The sequence below is a fragment of the Spodoptera frugiperda genome, chromosome 8 (genome assembly GCF_023101765.2).
Source record: "Spodoptera frugiperda isolate SF20-4 chromosome 8, AGI-APGP_CSIRO_Sfru_2.0, whole genome shotgun sequence".
Taxonomy (NCBI): Eukaryota; Metazoa; Arthropoda; class Insecta; order Lepidoptera; family Noctuidae; genus Spodoptera; species Spodoptera frugiperda.
The window spans coordinates 1,087,396-1,102,542 of record NC_064219.1 but is presented as its reverse complement, the minus strand read 5'-3'; the positions used below and the strand labels follow the sequence as shown (position 1 = coordinate 1,102,542).

Sequence of the window (15,147 nt, the reverse complement as noted above, 5' to 3'; positions counted from 1 at the left end):
TTTATTTGGCGGGATAGGGCTACAGAAAAAGAAAGCATAACACACGTTTTTTTTTTGCATCAGCATGGAGTCTTTCCTAACAATCCTATTGACATAATTTGTTTCCCATAGAAATAAATAATACATAATAAATGGTTTTATTAAAGGCAGCCATTGAAAGGATTAACAACTAATATCCCTAAACGATAATCGCCATTGGTCACAGCTGGAAATCGCCCGAGCGATTTATTTATAGCGTAAATGCGACTCACGCGCCATCGTAAATTAGTGTATCTTTGGTAGAGCGCGCGCGCGCGCGTCTCTTCGCTTTTTAAAAAGCATTCGAAATATGAATCGGATTCCGTTAATCGATGTTCGAAATACGAATTGGATTTCGGTTGAATTTTTAATTGTCATTTGAATTTCGGTTTGGATTTCAAACGTTTTTATTCACGTGAGATTTTGAATCTGTGCCCGTGTTGTGTTTTGTGATATGGATTTTTATATATCGAGGTAAATGTTTTTACTTATTCATTTTTAATTTATTCATTTTTTTATTATTTATTTATTTATTTAAACTTATTGCACAATAATGGTACAAAGGCGGACATAATGCCACAGGCATTCTTTCTTGTCAACCTTTAGGTGTTGCGGAGATTATGCGGTAGGTACAAATTAGTCCGAGATAAAAAAATTGGTAGTACCTACATAATAATTGATCAATAGATTGATGTAATAGGTATATGATACAAATAGGTACAAAGAACAATATATTATTATAAATACATATTATCAGTATTTTAAGTTAAAAACGTAAATTTTCATAAAAGAAAAGCGTTCTTGCATCCATTTAAGCCTAATTTTTAAACATCAAATAAACATTAACTATTAAAATTCTAACTGTGAGTTAATGAACCAGTAAACCCTTGCATTGTTACTCCATTAAATGCTTTTAAACCTAAACAAGAGCATTGTTAGTAAGAACTACATTAAATTTTAACGCTAAATCATTGTGGCACATAATATTATGACTATGGCGGCTTTTAAGTCAAAATATTACATAGTACACGACAGCTCATCAACATACCCTAAACTGACTAAATTCCCCATTTAATTTTCAACCTTAATACTTAAGTATAAAGTTGAAATTAGCGTGAAAACGTATTTTAGAATAGTATATCTTCATATGCGGTTCAGGTCTATTGTGCTACAGTTCAATATATAATGAGCTAGAGTAATGAATTACTAACATTATTCTCACAATGAAGTAGCAAATACTAAATGTATTGTAAAGCTAATGACACGTTTGGAATTTGCATACATAGATATGTATTTTCATAAAGAACTATATTGATGGTAATCTTATTCAGTGGTAGTTTAGTTATTTTATTCTTGTGTGTTATTTATCTTAGCTATGTATTCTTGTTTTGAATTCTATGATGAATTGCTTTAAGTTTTTAATAAGTTTTTTGTTATTTATTGTCTATTTGTTGATGCGTTTTTTAATCAGAATGATCTGAATTTTTAACACCTTTTAAGACGTCTATCTTTTGTAGGTTAATCACACGTTTCACTAGTTAATTTATTAGACTCATTTTCAAATACTAAGCAAACCTATTATGCACAAAAGACCCTTAAGACAAATTTCCCTATCCAAAACCGAATTTAAGGCTCCAGGTCGAAAAGCAAGAGTAGGAACGGGGTGTTTTTTAATCAGTAAGAGTCAGAAACTCCCTCTCGCCTCGTCCAAAGCGTGAGAAGTCATTGTATAATTTTCACCCCTTAAAAAAACAAAAAAAAAAACCAGAAGACCTGCATTGGCAGCCCTAAAACAAAAACACGTGTAAAAAAGCCTACAAAACAAAATTATAAACGACTTTATGATAGGCGTTGATATGAAAAACCGCGGGGTACATACATCGCATCCATTACTAGGCCAGACACGGCTTAACCCTACTTAGAGATGAGCCACTCATTTATAACTTACGTTATATAGAACCTACTCGTGTATTATTTAGTAGTTGCTGTGTTTTGAGTTCTTTGTAATGTGTGTGATAATGTCATGGTGTCTTTTAATCCAAAGGGGAAGGATTATGCGTATTTTAACTTCATTTTACGCTAATCCAACGGAGCTGAAGGGTGTATATCACCACATTCCAGTATAGTTTCCTATTTTTATTTATTTAATTAGTTATTTATTGCATAATGTACAGATTTAATTTGTCTAGTACATAACCCTGTTAGGGCGTAGCAATACGTTTCACGTAATACTCAGAATTTTTGATAAGCTGTGAAACTATGTGACCATTTCCATTGCTAATTAGCTATGTAGCTGTGCAAGGAAGATGCGCAGCTCGAGTATGTGATGTATCGATAGTAGGGAAGCTATCCATAGCACGCATCTTTCCATATAAAAAAAAACATAGCTTAGCTGAGTCTGTTTCCACTAGTGCTAAGCTATGTGTACCAATGAATATGATTGGTGGAAGCCAAACGCATCCATAGCAACGTAGCATAGCACATCTCTGGAAGAAAAGCACCCTTAAAGATATAGTAAAGTTTTCATTATGCATCACAAATACGAGCATTCAATGAAATTCACCCCGTATTATTAAATGAAAAAGGTTCAATTTACTAACACACTAAACTGAATAGTTATTTATCCATAACAGTATAATATTAATTTAGTATCTACATCAGCAACATTTATCTAGTCTGTGACAGTTTTTTTTATCTATTTCATTTATTTTTGTGATTCCATCGCAATAGTTTTTTTCTTAAAATACTAAGAAAGCTCTATCCATTTATTATTTACGCGCCAACTGCTATAATATTAGTCAGCAGAGATAAAAGTAATTTTACGTGTTATTACGTTTCATATAAATTCAATAAAATGTTAAGAAATTTCACGAAATATGTACTAGACATAACATTTTTTATTTCAAGTATCGTCCACCAATGAGATATTTTCTGGGAACGAATTTGTTACATTTACCGTGTACTGTACAGTCGAAATCTTATTTGTATATAGTAAGTGTGTAATTCTTTACTGCATTGTAATGATTCTAAGTATTCATTTCGACGTTTTTTTATGGTATAAACCGGCAATTGTCGTCACTTATGGGCATCAGAAACACCAAAAGCGCGTTACAAGTGCGTTGCCGGTCTTTTGGAGGTTAAGAATTTTAGGGTTGTTGGGGAATCGGGTTTGGAAAGATTGGGAAGGGGAGTAATTGGGCCTCCGGTAACCTCACTCACCTAATGAAACATAACGCAAGCGTTGTTTCACGTTGGTTTTCTGTGTTTTCTGTGTTTCACTCCGGTCGAGCCGGCCCATTCGTACCGAAGCATGACTCTCCCACTCTTCAAATGATTAGATTAAATGATTTCACTTTGGATTTTTTATCATTATAATCACCAGCCGGATTATTTAAACTATTGGAGATTTATGGCTAACTACCCATACTTTAGCTCATATGATTGAACTGAAATCTTAAACACATTATCACCTACTTCCTACCATTAACATGAAACCATTTGTTTTGGCCAGTTACGAAAAACTACAAGGATACCACAACATCTACCAACATTTTTCGTCCATACTATACATATATATAAATAGCTACACATAGTTGAGAGAGGATGTTTCAAATTGAGCAGGTGAGTCCCCTATACCGGTCGTGTGACCCAGGCTGCGATTACTCCGCAAATCGACAACGCAAATTGATCGTGGCCTGAATCATAGGTTTCAATGGACGTGGCTCCTTATTGGTGGCACAGGAATGCGTGGGTTTCGAGCAGATTTGAAGACGGTTTGTTGCAATAGATTTTAGAGTATATTGCTATATGCAATATAAAAGGTAGCTCTTGAGAATGTATGTGTGTATGGGATTGTGCCATATATGTTGATTATGCATCCTTGTTTATACTAATCTGCATTATAGAACGACTGTTATTCGACAGACTGATGGAAGAAATTAAAAGATTCTGTATAGATCATGCATACAAAATATTATTATGCTATCTGCTATTTTTTAACACCTTGCCCCACACCAAGATTTTCTTCTGTGTCGTGGGTGCGTTTACAAACATACAAGTTCACATACACATAAACCCAGACCCGGAACAACAACGAGTTGCTCCGTACGGAACTCAAACCCGGTACACGTTGTACGGTAGCTAGTTGCAGTTATTTATAGACTAACTTGATATATAAAAATTGCAATGTTTCTTACGATTTTAAATTCTCATCATAAAAACTCAAAAATAATGTGTGTGTTTGTGAAAATAGGATTGATATTCACTATCAAAAACGTAAAACTAGTAAACAAAAAGTGTGATACCCCTGCGATGCATAAAAACGTGACTTCTATGAAGATTTTCAAAGTGAATGCTACTCCCAAGAGACTTTAAATACTCACAGTTTTCTCTATTCTGTTACTAATTAATCATAGTTAGTGGTCTGGTTCAGTTGACGGACAATCTGTCCTTAATTACGGACAAATGACGCCTATAAACATACGCGTTATGTCTTCCATGCATCGGTACACATGGCATAATGGTGCATGCTAAACGGTATTTTATATTTTGATGAACTGTAATGGAAATTAAAATGGTAATCGTAAATAATATTATGAATAAAAAAGCGATATTTTTGTTATTGACCTAAACGTTTGAATAGAGGTAAAGAGTGCCCTAGACGAACATATTGGCGATATATTAAAGAAGGGCTAAATTAAAAGTACCCTTAACCGACGAGCATGTATGAAAAGACTGATGACTGTGGATGAAGCGAAAGAGGTGTAAGATTCGTGGCATTCACATCCATTGTTCTGGTTTACCCCTATAGAATACAGGTGTGAGATAGATTAGATTTTGATCAATTTGCAAGGATTTCTATTGATATAGTAACTCTTTACTTCAACTAAGTTTTTCGAAGCTTGTTGCAAGTAATATTAATAGTTATTCAATCAATGAACCATTCATTCTTTAGATAAACAGTATGGACCTTCAAAAATAAATTCCAAAAAACACGTACCCTACAACACTTAATAAAAATTACCTAGCCCCAGAAACGGCCCGACTAATGGAACAAAATACTTAAATAAAAAAAAACCCTCCTACAGTTAAATCTAAACAGGGTTTTTAAATAAAACAATAAGGTCCGTAGAAAGATGGATTTGTCACGTTTTAAGACAAATCTAAGAACAAGTAGGAGACTGTTTTTCTTAGCGGCTGCTAATGGAACGAATTAAGGCGAATTTCGTGATAATGTATTATGACGTCACATTATGCTTGAAAACGTTTTGATGGTGGAATGATGGCTAGCAGTGCGGTTTGTTTTTTTGTCCTTTTGTAAAATTTCGGCGCTTGGAAAATTGTTGAGTGTTCTTTAAAGCATTTTTATATTATAGTGAGGAGTTATATTTTATTTTGGAGTGTAATGTTCTTTCGGATGGAAAATTATTATCTGGTTATAGTCTTGTTGGACGAGTGGTCGCAATTGCGACTGCCAAGGTGTCTCAGGTTCTATTTCGGTCAAAGCATTGCTGGGCTGCTTTCGATTTTTTTTTTAAATTTCTTATTAGTTGCACGGAGTTTGCAATTGTGACCGGTATAATTATGACAATAGGCTCACCTATTGCATAGGACTTACAATACTAATGGTGAAAAGAGGGTGTTAATTGTATAGTGGCATTACGTGCACCTCTGCCTCTGTATAAGGTGACTAACTACTTACGTAACGTTTATTTTGTATATCCGTCCAAAAGTGCGGGTAAGTGACAGACAAAAATATAATTTAACGGAAACCATAAAGCTCAATTAGAATAATTGATGTCGACTGTCATTGTATTAAAATAGTTTAGTTTTATACTTTAACACTAGCGACCCGCCCCAGCTTCGCATGGGTGCAATGGTGATATATTATTATGCATGTATTATACATATAAACTTTCTTCTTGAATCACTCTATCTATAAAAAAGCATCTAAATCCGTTGCGCAGTTTCAAAGATTTAAGCATACAAAGGGACAGAGAAAGCGACTTTGTTTTATACTGTAGTGATAAGTATGTTTTGTAAATGAATACGTTGTGTTATTGTTGTATCTAACAAGCCTTTTTTCACGCCAATTTTCTTTGAGGGTTAAGAACGATACTAAAATCACACTATCTCACTAATATTATAAATATGAAATTTTGTTTGTTTGGATTTTTGTCCGTCAATCACACTGAAACTACAGAACGGATTTTGATGAAATTTTATATAAAGACAGATTATAAGGTGACCTGTGTGATAGAATACTTTTTATTTCACGGGAACGCGGGCAAAGCCGCTGGCAGAAGCTGGTTATTAATAAAATACTTTTTGAACTGCAACAACATAGATATTGCTTTCACCGCATTTGTAGATATTATCAGTGCAACATACGTAAAAGACACGCACGAACAACTTCCTTGTGTATGTTTATAAGTAATAGTCATATTGTAGTTATTTTATTACGTTAACATCAATAGTTCGTGGCAGGCTCCGGCTCGAAGAGCAGGAGTAGGAATAGAGCCATTTTTAGTCAGTACTGCTGGACTATAGGGAGCTATCGGGGCTTCGAATCGAAGAACAGTAGTAGGAACGCGGTGGTTGTTAGTCAGCAAGACGACAGCACTGAATGAAAATGGGGATTTAGCATTATTTCTTCATTTGGCAAGGCAAAAAGGTTTTAATTTATCAGAAACCAATACCTGGTATGGCTAATTATTATGTTATCGGCCTACTCACGTAACTGTTTGACGAGGAACCCGACTGGTTTCAAGCCATGCTAGAGGCTCATATTCATGAGCATTATCGCCGCGTCGTGTGTCAAAATAATTAATTTAGTATGTCTCACGAAAGTAACAATAAAATTATCTGGTATGGTTATTTTTAAGCTACGAAAATTTTTCCCATCAGAAAATGAGACACTTCAACTGAGACATCACATTACTAACACTCACATATTTCCCAAACCAGCGTGAGTTTAACTCACGTTAGCCCGAACTCGCCCCATCCCTTACAACAATATAACGCCAATAAAACTTCAATCAGCCGGACAGTAGGCGGGTGCACACTATTGACTGCACATTAATCATCCGCCTGCCGCAGCTTCCTCCCGTGTGTACCGGCCTTATTGTTATTAATAGTCCCGGATAACTCAATCGGCTCGTGTTGACTTTTATTTGTGGGGAACAAATGTTTTGAAGGTATGTTTGTTGCTATTGTGTAAATAGATTGCAATGTATTTGTTGTCAATGTTTTTTTGTGATTGTGTTAATTGTAATTCGTTTGTTTATTTCGTGTTAAGTTATACAGCATGATTTCTTGTCATGTTTTTTTTTTAACGTTGATAAGTATGCGTTTGGCCACCAACCCGCTTACTACCATGACGGGGAAGCTAAGATGTGGCCAAAAATTGAGCACACAGATTTAGAAAGTACCTATTCACTCCGACCTTGTCATGTCATGTGGAGGGTTTATCCCATAGTTATTCTTAAAGTAAGATAAAGATGGCTAAAAGCGTTTTAAATAGATGCAGCATAGTTTGTCAATCAGACGAGTATTTTCTCGCTTCATATTTTTGGTTTAATGGTGAAAAGTGGGTGTACTTGCCGTTTAGCGACATTACGTGCCGTAATGTGCACCACTCACCTATCCTTCGGGGATAAAAGGCGTGACGTTGTATTTTTTGTTTATTTTTTTTTATTTATTACTGTTTTATGGCTTAATTTCATATTTATATATTTTAAATTAGCTTCTGCAAGCGGTTTCGTCCGCGTTCCCTTATGATAAAAAAATTGATAAAATATGCTATCACGCAACTCAGCTCATACCCTGTCTGTATACAAAATTTTATGAAGATCCGTTCAGTAGTTTCAGCGTGATTGACGGACAATCAACAACAGATATCCAAATATCCAACAAACTTTCACATTTACAATATTAGTGTGATTAGGTTGAATTTTCACTTTTAGCCAAGTTAGTTGACACAGTAAACTCGCCACAATTTACAAAGCTAACAAACAACGAAGAATGTTCATTGGCTGAATCTGATAGGACAGACAGACGGACAGATCTCATTCCATAATGATGAGGTGTAAGATAATCCTTTGATAGTAGCACATCTATTAACTGCAATTGATAGAGTAGTCACATGAGTGTTGCAGTTTGCACCAATTGAATGTAGTATTATAACATAACTATTTAAAAAAAATATTATGGCTTCCATTAGGGTGCTTTTCCAGAGATGTGTTATGTAGCTGTGCTACGAAGATGCAATAGTTAAGCTGTGAATCTTGTGACGGTTTCTACTGATACTAAGCTAGGTAGCTGTGCGAAAAAGCGCAGCTCGAGAATGAGTATCGATAGTAGGAAAGCCATTCATAGCACGCATCTATAGCACACATCCATAGCACGCACCTTTCCATGTAAAAACATAGCTTATCTGAGTCTTTTTCCATCAATGCTAATGAATATGAATGATTGAATTTGCTTTCGTTACGCATGTGCTTTCAATTCACACCCTTGAATACTCCAAGGGCTGAACACTCCACGTACTTGAAACCATTCGTGGTACAGACAATGTCTGCATAGTTGCATCGCGTGACTGTAGTCCGTGGCTAATTGAAGGCCATATCTGTTTGTTTTGTAAATGCTCTCACAGCCACATTGCTCTCCGTTTGTCACGAATACTTTGTGGGAAGGTTGCCTTTTTTGTAATAGACGAGGCTAGATAGTATTGTTAGGAATGTGTGGTAATTGACTACTTCATCATCGGCATCTTCATATCAGCCACAAGACGTTCACTGCTGAATATAGGCCTCCCTCAATGACTTCCGGCCGGACGGCTGGTAGTGGATCTCCCGCCTTGGGCGAGACGAAAGAAAAACCGAAGACGGTGTCAGATTCATACGGACCACCCCGTTCTTACTCGTGTTTTTCGAACCAGGGACCCGGTAAACCTGCTAAATAGTCTGCAGCTCCAGATTAGGCGTCATTCCTACTGGTCCCCATCTACCTAGCGTCTACTTGCGACCTTAATATTGATGGTGCCAATTACTTGATATTGTCTAATTTCGTATAGTAATAATTTAGGAAAATATCCAAGTTGATAGAGACTCGTCACTTTTATACAGAATTGATATCAAATGAAGTCACAGATAACCAGCTAAGGGACATAGAGAATCCATATTTTTACTCGGTTTGTAACCTTCTACTTAAACCAATATTATTATATTAGATTGTAGCCTTACTAAAGAAAACGCTCAATGTAAAAACACATACCTATTATAACATGAAAAACGTTTTGTTAAAAGCATAATTACTAGCAACTAGCTTACCCATTCATCATCCCAAAAAACACAACAGCAAGATCCACAATTGCACAGCAACTGCGCCATTCAGGCCGTCAAAACACGGTTTCCACTGTTTTTTCAAAACACATACTTCAAAATTCCATAGAGAACATTTTCTAAAGAATAACAACAATAAGAACATACTTATGTTTGAACGCGATTACCATCCCACAGCGGAGCGGCTCGCGCTTGACCTATTTTCAAGTACAATCGTTAACTGGGTAACTATTTACATTATAAAAGAATTCTTTAGTATAGGTAACACTTATATTTTGTGGCGAGAAGCGAATGTCTTCACCGTTTATATTTGTTTGTCTGTCTGTCAATCAATTTTGGGACAGTTTTGAAGGAAATGGGCCAAGTTATTGTTCGATTCTGCTCCAATAGTTAGAGTCAAAGAAGTCCCGTTGCCGTCAAGGGAGATTGACGTGAGCATAAGTGAGATATTTAGTTGTGTAATGTGTTTTGCGAAGAATTCTGTTATTGTGTAATTGAGAAAATGTTCTTGAAAACATTTCGGGATTGCTTTATTTGATTTCTTTGTTATTTTGTTATAAGGTTTTTACTTATAAGGACATATTTCCTGAAGGAAAGGCTATTACAATGGTCTATATCTTTTATTTTCACAAAATGTAGCAAGCAGTTGCTTGAGTCAAATTTTATTATACATATACATCGTCACACCTTTTATTCCCGAAGAGGCAGGCAGAGGTTCTCAGACCCCGTGCTCCTGCTGAGAGCTTTTCAGAAATCGAAAAAAACCCAGCAATACTTTGCACGATGTGGGAATTGAACCCGAGACTCCTTGCCCCGCGAGGCCGATTGTCAAGTGATCGCTAGTGCGATTGATAGTCAAAAAAGTTGACTTTCTTATTTTTTTGAAACTTTCCTTATACCTATAAGTTTTTTATTTTTAAAGTTGAGACAACCAATCAAAAACAAGAAGAGAAACTGTGACTATAATGAGCTGTAGTCGACGGTATTTCCGAACCGATACGACCTTCAAATCTTAAAGAAAACAGCGTACTTCTTTATAAAAGGCCGGCAACGTAAATGTGAATCCTCTGATATCGCGGGTGTCCATGGGCGGCACTGATCGCTTACAATCAGGTAACCCGTCTACTCGTTTGTCCCCTATTCCATAAAAAAGAGAACAAAGAATGACCCTTTAACTAACCAGCTTGAATACGACCTTGAAAATGAACTCAATCAACAATTTTATTACTTTTTCATTCAATAAACCCTAAGTTATGTTTACAAACTACAGCTTTATGACCCTCTATCGAGCTTAGTGGACTAATCAAATTATTTATAGGCCTTTACATAATTAAATTTACGAGTAATTATAAACATTTTCATCGCACGTGGCTCATTACGTCACACTATTTCTTCTTTATTCGATTTTAACCTTAAGTGCTTTGTCTTAAATTAGATTTTAGTTTGTACATGTTCGTCAACAGTGTTTTAATTGGTAGAATGAAATAAATTACTTGTTAAGAGAGAAGGGACTGATTTAAGAAGCCAAAAAAGTGCTAAAAGGATGTGAAGGTACTGACGCTCAATGTCCTTGGCCGTTTTCGATATTTTTGAAAAATAAAAAGATTACTCCGATATTTTCATCTATCAAGCTACTTTATGTTTAACGTAACAGAATACACACGATCGGGTAACAACAAATATTCAAAACAGAACAAATTCACATACGCAATGCGCAACACGTGCAAAAGATAGTAAACTATTTTTACTTCCCTCACTTTTTCTCAAATACTATCACGAGCACGATATATTTCCTGAGGGAAAACATTGAGAAAGATACACAAATATCAATCCAAAAACTGTTTTCAAGATATTCCTGGTGACAGAGGGTAGTCGCTGTCCAAACAGATTCTTGCACGGAATCAAGCTAAAATAAAACGGGAAAGAAAAAATAGACGAACACATAAAATGTACGTCAAACGTATTATAAACAAGCAATAATTAAAGTGTATATTTAGCGGCACATCCAAGTTTGTCGTCAAGTTAAAAAAAGACCACCAATAAATCTCTACAACCTGTATTCTTTTAGGACTCTGACTCTAAAGCAAACGAAAATGAGCTTTATGATCTAGTAGTAGAGTGAATTTTGAGTGTAGAAAATTCTTTGCTACTCATTACCCTAACGTTTGATGTAAAGTTCTTTGATCTAAGTGACATATTGTAAACTGTAGATGATTTGAGACGGGCGGCAGCACTTTCTGCGGCTAAAGATGATGTCGTACGCATTGTTCGAAATATTTCTACTAATTATAGAAACTTTAAGTCAGGAAGATTAATGTTGTGGGGATAGACAAGGGTTGCTATGGGAGGGGACTACAAAAATGTGGATATGATTGACGTGGCTATAAATAACATTTTTGATAATGATATATTTTGTGTCGTCAAAATGAAATATGAATCTGTAGTTATAATGTTTCCGGGTGCAATGCAGTGCAGTGACACGAGTTTCAAAGAAAATGATTTTGATATTAATGATGGTATTGTCATTGTTGCATGTCAAATAGTAAAAAAAGAATAACAGGACATGATATTATGGGGCTATGTGTCAAGTTAACAAAGTAATAATTTCGCACATAGGTAGTGACTAAAATAATTATTTTTGGAATATAGTAGCCAATTTGTAAACTATATTAATCAATGGAACATAATAGCAACTAATAAAACGAAAAACATAAAAATATGAAAACTAACTAAACAATATTTCTTAATTAAGACATTAACCAACCTATTAATTTAATTAACTTCAAACGGTTAGAAAGCGTCTCTTAAAATAGAGGGATCTTCATAGAAATATCCATAACAATTTTGGAATATAATGTCAGAACAAAATTAAAATGAAATGACCAATAAAATTCACATTAAACAACCCACATTCGAAATGTCTAAACATATTCAAATGCATACGGGCAGTCTTTAATATCTGTCTCTATTCTTACCCCAATCTGTCCAAAAGATATGACCAGTCAAATGTGTTTTAAAAACCAACCTATTAATTTAATTAACTTCAAACGGTTAGAAAGCGTCTCTTAAAATAGATCTTCCCGACCTTGAATACATGCCCGACCACACTTCCTTATCCCTATGACGTAGAATGTCACTTTTTTATAACTTTACATCTTCATGTAAAAATCAACCGGCGTTAGGGTCTGGTCATTGTGCATGCCATGTAGTTGGACCCCCATGCCAATATAACGCCTGGGAACCAAGGTATCCAACCATTGCCCCACAGTAGTTCGATAGTGCGCTGGATAAACTATCACAATATCCATTATTAGCCACAAAAAAGTCAACAAAATCCGAAAAAAGTAAACCATCGTTAGCGCATCGCGGTTTTAATTCAAATGTTTGCAGGGGTATCATAAATAATAATTTGATTGGACCCTACTTTTCATCCAACAATTTAAATGGTGAGAATTATGAAAAAAATTTAAGGAATGTGCTAAGGAATGTGTTTTAAATTTGAATTTAGAAACAAGATGAATGAACTTATTCTACTTATTGGATCAATTTATTAATTTGATTGACGAATTTATTCCACATGACGATTGTCAAGTGCATTATCGAACTACTGTGCGGCAATGGTCGAAAACATTGATTCTCAGGCATTGGATTAGAAGGGCGGTCCAACTACATGGCATGCACAATGACCAGAACCTAACGCCGGTTGATTTTTACATGAAGTCCCTTGTTTATACAGAAGGAATTGGCCGTGTATCGTAATTCTTCTCTGAAACATATTTGAAGATAATTACGAAATAAAACGCATATTCAGCCCAAGAGTGAACGTCATAGGGATAAGGAAGTGTGTTCGGGCATGTATTCGTCGTAGAGAAGATCATTTTGAACAAAATTTTGCAAATTAAGATGTTTTTGAAATTGCGCTTTTCTCTTTACACTCTACTTATCATCAATTAATTCATTTGTTTTTGGGAATATTGTAAATAATTTTACGTTTCTGGGTAGCTAATAAACCAAGGAAGTTTTTCTAATAGTTTGTACGCTTAGTGTCATATATTTTTTTCGAAATAAATCCAGCTATCTATTGACCAAATTAGTGAAACAAAACAAAATTTAATAGGAAATTACTTGCTATTTTAAAACGAATGATATTTCTGCCATTATTAGTATTTATAAATGATAACTGATGTATTGGCAACTGATTAAAACTAAAATAACTAAAATCCAACCAGTATTTTTTTATTTATTGATGTTTTTGTAATCAATTCGGGATATTTTTACCAAAACCAAAAATGTTGAATATCTCAGAAACTAGCCACTTTCCGCCCAATGACCTCAGGGCTATTTTTGTAGGAAATTAGTTGTATTATCACCTCCCGAGAGGAATACGTCGAATTCAAAGTCACCCTGTATAATATAGTGCCTTAGTCGGCTTTTACATCCGCGGGCAGATTAAGAATGGTAAAAATAACAAATCCATACTGAGCGCTGTCACTCGACTTCTGTATTAAAAGTCCCATTAATGGCTCTTGCGGCACCGCGTGAAGAGTGGGATAGTAACAAAATCTATTCTACTCTGCTGTTACTTTTTTAATATTCTCTTCATATTTATTGTTTTCACAAGGCTGCATATTCTCGGGAATGATTTCAAAAGTTGATAGAATTGGGTCGACTGTGATATGCAATATTTTCCCAGTAAACACCGTGAATCTTTAGATGAAGGTAAATACTAAAATTTATTGGTTCTTTTGCTTTCATAAGTGTATGTCAAGATTGATTTCCAACTGAATGTAGGTGATCTCTCGTTTGTATTGAAATTGTGTTTGTTTGTTTATTTGAGCACGATGTTGCATTTTGTAATGATGTTTAGTTTTTGTGATGTTGAGGGCAACTGGTATTTGTGTTATGAGGACATATTGAACAAAGATTTCTGAAATCATTTTCAGACAAGTAATAGATTAATTTTTAATGAATGCGTTTAGTTTTTGTGTTTTGTACAGATTGAATTTCACCCCCATTAATTTAAACACGTCCACATCATAGACCACCAAAAGAAACAATAACAACCACAGAACCCATTACTGCATTTGAAGTTCTATAAAAAGCAACACAATTTTTCTTCCACCCACAACTTACTTAAGCTTAGCACTTATTCAATCAGCACTTTATTTATTTGGAACCATCGGCTTTCAAAGGGGTACTTCCATTTATTTATACAATGTCATCTTAAACATCTATTAAGATTCTCAGAATCGTCTGTGGTTGGATTTAAATAAATTTCTGTCTCGTTGGCGCCGGGGCAATTAGTATCAGCTATGTGAATCATGGTACTCCTTTATGCTACCAAAACTTTATGCCTTTGAATTTTCATTTGAAATTAAACGGAGCTAAAAATATGGGCTATGAATTGCCCGTTGTTTTATTTCAGTATTCTACCATTTGTATTCCGAAAAGCAAAGTGGTTTTCTGCTGTTTTGGATTGTAATAGAAAATATGGTTTTTGGTTTTTAATTTTGTAGGATGGATTTACGAGTGACTTAGGTGGTAGATGTTCGAGAATTCTTTTAATTTTAATAATCGTTAAATATGTTAAAATGTTTTAAATGAACAGCAGCATTCAATTACATAAGGTCCTATTTCTACTAGTTTAAGTCTCGTATCGAGTCTACTTTGGGCGTTATAGATTTTGACAGAATGTCTATATATTGTTAAACTTCTATAGAATTTAATACTTATCAATCTAGTTTTTATAGTTTTATATAGACGTCTTTTTTATCATTCAGTTCCTTAG

General features: G+C 34.8%; 1 protein-coding gene across 2 annotated transcripts in view; it reads left to right on the top strand.

Annotated features, from left to right (window-relative positions):
- The first annotated feature begins 275 nt into the window (after positions 1-275).
- The window catches only part of LOC118275684 (hemicentin-1), a 113,797-nt gene continuing 98,925 nt past the window's right edge, over positions 276-15,147 (top strand). For both annotated transcript variants that reach the window (XM_035593747.2, XM_035593746.2), the window contains exon 1: positions 276-492. The gene's annotated coding sequence lies outside the window, so the exon portion shown is untranslated. The remainder of the gene's footprint in view (positions 493-15,147) is intronic.